Genomic DNA, 6000 nt, shown 5'->3' with positions numbered 1-6000 from the left:
GACTGACACTTAGAGTTTTTTAGAGCCTTGCTGATAACCTCACCCTTCCCCCGAAGTGTGACATGCGTCCAAATTAATCTTGACAAAAGAGTTAATCTTGAAGGTTCTCTGCTGTGTGTGTACAAACACCATGGAGATATGTATGGGGATCATGTGAAGGAGAATTGTGTGTGTGGGATGTGAACCTTTCATTGTCAGAGAAGAGAAATCTTTGTACTGCTTGCCACTGAAAATCCTCTCAGTGGGCAATGATTTGTCTGTTAAGTTGTCAATCATCAGTTAGGATTCAGGACAAATAGTGATTATTTTAGAAAAATTACTCAGACCCTTTCTAGATGCTTAAAACCTCCAAAATAATTCACCAAAGACCCACTGAAGATCCATAATTTGGTGAGAGTCATTGCATTTTCAGAGGCCGGGACAAGTCTGTCTATACGTGCACCATCTTCATGTGTACCTGGAAAGGGCCTTAAGGTGTTAAAATGCCTGAAGATGTTAAAATACCTGAAGATGTAGCTCCACAATAATAAACTAAAAAAGTATTCAGCCTTTTACCCTTAATTTCAATGTTCTGACCTTAAAACTAACCAGGCAGACTATTTTGAGCATGCCTTGAGACACGGACCTAGAAGATTGCTACAAAACAAGACAAGTTTGTAGGCATTACAAGCTGCGCCACTACTGGTGTTTCCTAGACATTTTCTGTCCCTGTTGATGAGAACATGCCAATTTTTAACATTTGAAACACATTCTGGTTATCTTGAAACGTGCCTTGATGTACGCAGCTTACGGAAAATCACACAGCAAGACAAGTTTGAAGGCTCTAACCTTAAAAAAGTTGATGTTTTGCCAGCACAGATGCCCTGCCTTCATCCTGAGCTGTAACTTCATTTTTTGTCATTTGACCCATGTCCCTTCTTTTGTGGCAGTGTCTTATGCAGACACTTCACTTCAGCAGGGTCTTGGCCACACAAAGTCATCTGCAGGAAATCCCTGTGCTGAGTCAGGCTCTTTGAGGAGCTGGGTGTGTGCTGGATGTGGCAGACGTCAGTGACCTGGCTGACTTCAGGTACAGCCTCACACCTGCGTTGCTGTGGTGGTTTTGTATTGGAGGTATTTATGGCAGTGATGTAAAGTTTTTGTGCAATTGACAATCTGTTTGAACTACTAAGAAGTTGTATATGCTTGTGTGAAAAATACACGTTAAAGATGGAAGAAACCTGTGAATTTTTTCTTTTTTTTCTGGTTGGTAAAGAAGTTACAAGGTTGGCCCAGCCCTTGTTTTGGTTAGGTTAGGCTGGGCAGCCCCTGCTGTGGGCACTTTCTGGGTTTTTCTAATTAGTTGCTGAATAAAGGGAGAGAAGAAGTTATTAGCTTCTTTCTTTGGTGTGTTACTGCTGAGTTTTAGTTTAGTTACAAAGATCTTTGTTACTTTTCTTTAGGTGTAACTTTGATCTGTAAGGTACTGAGCCCGGCTAGGGTTAAGTGACTATTTGTAAGCCCTGGATAAGACATTAACTTTTTTTAGTGCTTCAATCTTCTTTTGAGTGAGGCAAAATAATAAAATCTAGGCGTGTAGAAGAACAACATAAAAACACTGAAGTCAGTAAAGAAGAAGTCAAGTCCCAGATAAGAAGGATATCCTTTAGTTTTAAGGTAAAATCCTCTTGTAAAATCAGGAAGAAAGACTCTTTTTCCCTACAACATGTGAAGGTAAAAGGAAATAAAAGTGTTCAAATTATAGATATCAAACAAAGGCCTCCATGCTAAAGAAAGCAAATATTAAGCTAAGTGTAATCCAATGAGACATTTGAACAAAGAAAGAGAAAAGAGTAATGAAGGTCCTGTAACCCCAAGAAAGGGAAGAAGATCTCTGTTCCTAAACATGAAAATTATTTCAGAGATAGATAATGAGAAGTTTTACCTTTAAACACTAAAACAATACCCCATAAGTTTAAATAAGCCATAAACACAGCTGTAAGAAAAGCTTATAGAAAATGGGAGGGATTTCATGATTATAAATCTCCCTGGGTGGCTGTTATTCATGAAAATTAAGAGCCACAAAAGAACCATTTTCTTGTGGAGAAGTCTCTATAACATTCTCTCCCTAAGCAAACTGCAGAAAGACTATTCTAAAAGTAGTAAACTAACTGAAATTTTAGGCATCCTTTCTTTACACTGTCATTAGGAAAGAAAAAGTACAAGGAGAAGAAAAGTGTCCTAAAAGTTTTGTTCTAATTCTCATTACTCTTTCTCTTAGTTACTATTAATAAATTTTTCTTTATACCCTTTCCAAATTTTAAACCTGCTTTACCTTTCTCCCTGTCCCACCCCACAATAAAAAAATCAGTAAGTACATTCTAGTAAGTACAACAGCAACTGGCCAACACTAAACCCACCACAGTTGCTCATTTGTCACGTTGCCATAATCAAGCATGCCGCTGACCAAAGGCCCCAGATCAGTCCGGGCTGTGTCACCTCCTTTACCTCATATTTTGGTTTTGCCTCTTTTTTTCTTCCTGGGTTCTGCTTCTTTATCCAGTCCCTCTCCCCCAGACAAGCCAGTGATTAAGCTGGTACCCTGCCTTTGTTATCAGCAATGTTTCTCTTTCCTGCCATTTGTCCTGCTGCTGTCTAGTCAGTGCAGCTGCTGATCAGACACAGTCAGCTGCATGTACATCACCCCTCTTCTTACAATCTGCAGGTTCTGGTAGCTTCTCATACCTTTACTTCACGTTGTTAGACAGCCATAAGTCAGAGTTAGCCAAAGATAGAATCTTTCATAGAATCACAGAATCACAGCATGGTTTGGGTTAGAAGGGAGTTTAAAGATCATCCAGTTCCAACACCCCTGCTATGGGTAGGGACACCTTCCACCACACCAGCTGGCTCAGTGCCCCATCCAGCCTAGCCAGGAACACTTCCAAGGATGGGGCATTCACAGCTTCTCTGGGCAGCCTGTTCCAGTGCCTCACCACCCTCACAGTGAAGAATTTCTCATTAACATCTAATCTAAATCTCTTCTCTTTTAGTTTAAAACAACTAGCATTGTTCTGTCACTATCTGCCTGTGCAAAAAATGGCTCTCCCATGAACATATTGTCATGTGAATCACTCTCTCTTTTGTACACTTTTAAAATTAATAGTGTTGCTGTTACCGTTCATTTTCTTATCTCTCTGCTGTTTCCAGTAAATTGTTCTCATCTCAGCCCATGATCTTTGCCACTTGTGTTGGAAGGGGGAGTGGGAGCAGCACGTGGCTTCGGTGGAGTATTAAACTGGGGAATACCATTATTCAACCACAAGAGCCTGGAACAATCCCACAAAACATAAGTGGGATTTACCATGGGCTTCAGAGCAGCAGTCAGCTCTCTCCCCTGGTGTCCTATGAGCTAAATGGCTCATCCACCCAGGAAATTGGCTGCCAGCCTGGAATGAAGGTTGGTCTGCTCCCAGGTTGTGTGAAATTGGATAGTTTTGCCACCTAGACTTTGCTATGCTCTCCCAGCATGGCCCAGTTTCCAAAGTTCTGACTCTTCAACAACACCAAATTTTTGTCCAAAGCCTAAAGGCACGTCTTCTTTTCTTTCAGCCTAAACACAGCCTCGGTTTTCTCTTTGTGATATGCTCACTGTCTTCTGATTGTTCATCTCAGATCTTTCTGGTGAAATGATGTTGAGAACTAGGTCACCTGCACCTGATCTGAGGTTTGCTCATCCTGATCTGAAAACCTTTCAGTGATAAAAGACACACTTGTCCCTCTTTACAGACCACCCAGCTGCCCACACCATTCCTATCATGGCTATAGAAAGTTTTCCCGTGTGCCAAACTTCAGTGTCCCTGCCTATAGTTTAACCCCCTGACTTCTTATCATGTCAACAGGAGGAATGGAAAGCATCCACTCTTTCAGATGTGTAAGGATATATGTCTCCTCTTGACTTGTCAGTTTGCATTCCTGCAATGTTTCCTCTTGAATCATGTCTTCGAGACCTCTCACCCCTCTAACTTCTTATGCAGCTGTTGCCTGCTTCCCTGATGCCACTGGTCATATAAATACAGCTGTTATCTCTGGATTTCACTGATGGCAAATAAAATCCAGGCACTGTTAGCAGCCCTGGCACAATTACCAAAACACCACACTGGTACCTTGAGGTGCAGGGGGCAAAAAGTTTCTGAGTGACTGAGGTGCACGTGGAAGGGAGCTGGATGAAAAGGGAAAGCCTGGATTCCCATCAGGCCTGGAAGACACTACCCTACCAAACACACAGCTGCCTGCACACCAGCAAAGTGCTTCTACAGCCTCAGAACCAAAACACATTTCAGAGAAGCTGGGTACATCTCCCCAAAAGAGCAGAAGATTTCCTTAAGGGACTTGGGGATTTCTAACCATGAGGCAGGTGGCAAAGAAGCATCTTCAATCATTTTAAAGCATCATCACAAACCAGAAAGACATGATAAAAACATTCAGCTCAGGGCAGCTTTTAAACAGGCCATGTTTGATATTTCAAGGGGGAAACAGACTAGCATGTGAGAGCATGGAAATTTGAAAGAAGAATCCAGTCTTACAAATGGTGCAGTTTCATATCTCCAAAGTGTCCAGCAAAACCCCCAAACCCATAACCACTAAGCAATCAGGAAGTTACATCTGGTTTTCTTGTTTCTTGTTTCTTTTTGTTTCTTTCTTTTTTTTTTTTTTTTTTTTTTTTTGTAAATTCTCTTTACATGCAGAGCTTCAATTCCTACATTTAGGGCATGCAGCAGTGATTTCTGCCTCTGTACTGCTTGAGCAGGCAGCACAGAGAGGATGAGCATTTTTGGTTCATGCATCTTCAGACAAAAGCAGAAGAACTGGAGCAGACTGTGCTCAAACAGCAAGATCTGTGTGTGCACCAGGGTGAGTCTCTGGCCAGCAGACTAAACTGTGGGGAAGGAAACTGGGAAAAGAACCCTGCAGCTGTCTCAGCTGTCTCAGGGGGAAAGTCAACCAGGAGCAAGGACACAGGATTTCTGCAAGGTGCCTTGGTAAGGCCAAGGAGCACAGAAATTCCAACCACATGGGTCCTTGTGGCCTAAAATTGACTGATAACAGCAGAGAACACGTTCCTCTGTCCCCAGGACTCGAGGACTCATCTCTGGCAGAGCCCTTGTGTGCTGGAGGGACACCTCGCCAGGCAAGGCCACTTGGAGGTGAAACAGAGCAGAGCTTGGTAAAGCCAAAGCAGCAAGGAGCCAGGGAACATTTCTGACCAGCCACCCTCAAGGACAGCAGATCAGAGTCCACTACAGAGAAGAAAATTTCCCTTCAGGAGAAATCATTGCACAGCCTCTCACCTAATGGGCCTGGCTTTTGCAAGGTGTTCCACCAGCCTTCTTGATCTAGAAGACATAAATAAAATATCAATACAATGCTTTGTGCAGCTGAGGCCAGTCACATCTCACTTTTAATAAAAAAGGCCATTTTCCCTGGAATACCCAGCCTTGCTGAAGGCTGGCAAACAGATGATACAGAGGAGGCCAAATTACTTTCACAACCAGGGGCCACAGCCAGAACCATGCACTACATCTGATTTGCCTTGTGCTCCCACTGGTAACTATGGGAACCTTGCTCATGGATCAAAGGAGAAATGGGGCCAGAGCTGCTGGGGAAGCCTCACAATCCCCAGTTTGCAGGACACAGCTCCCAGACAGTGCCACATGGTACTTGCACTTCTGTTTTTCTGGAAGTCCCAGCTCCTGGGGCCATGTGATTACTATTTCAACACTCTTATGGGTTTTTTTAACTTGCTTCTGGTTGCCAAGTAAATTGGAAAGCACCAAACTCTAGGGCTCAAGAACAGAAGACAAATCCAGAGAACACGTTATTTGTACTTTATAATTCTGTACTTAAGGGGGTTTATTTTTTGTTCAACCAAAATTTTTCCAGGCCTTGGAATGGTGGTGAAGGGGGTTGGAGTGTCAGCTGGAGAGTGCTAATGCCTATCTGATGGCAGTGCTACCCCAG

This window comes from Haemorhous mexicanus, chromosome 3, assembly GCF_027477595.1.
Source record: "Haemorhous mexicanus isolate bHaeMex1 chromosome 3, bHaeMex1.pri, whole genome shotgun sequence".
Lineage (NCBI taxonomy): Eukaryota > Metazoa > Chordata > Aves > Passeriformes > Fringillidae > Haemorhous > Haemorhous mexicanus.
The sequence above is the reverse complement of the archived record's forward strand: the minus strand, read 5'-3'. Positions refer to the sequence as shown.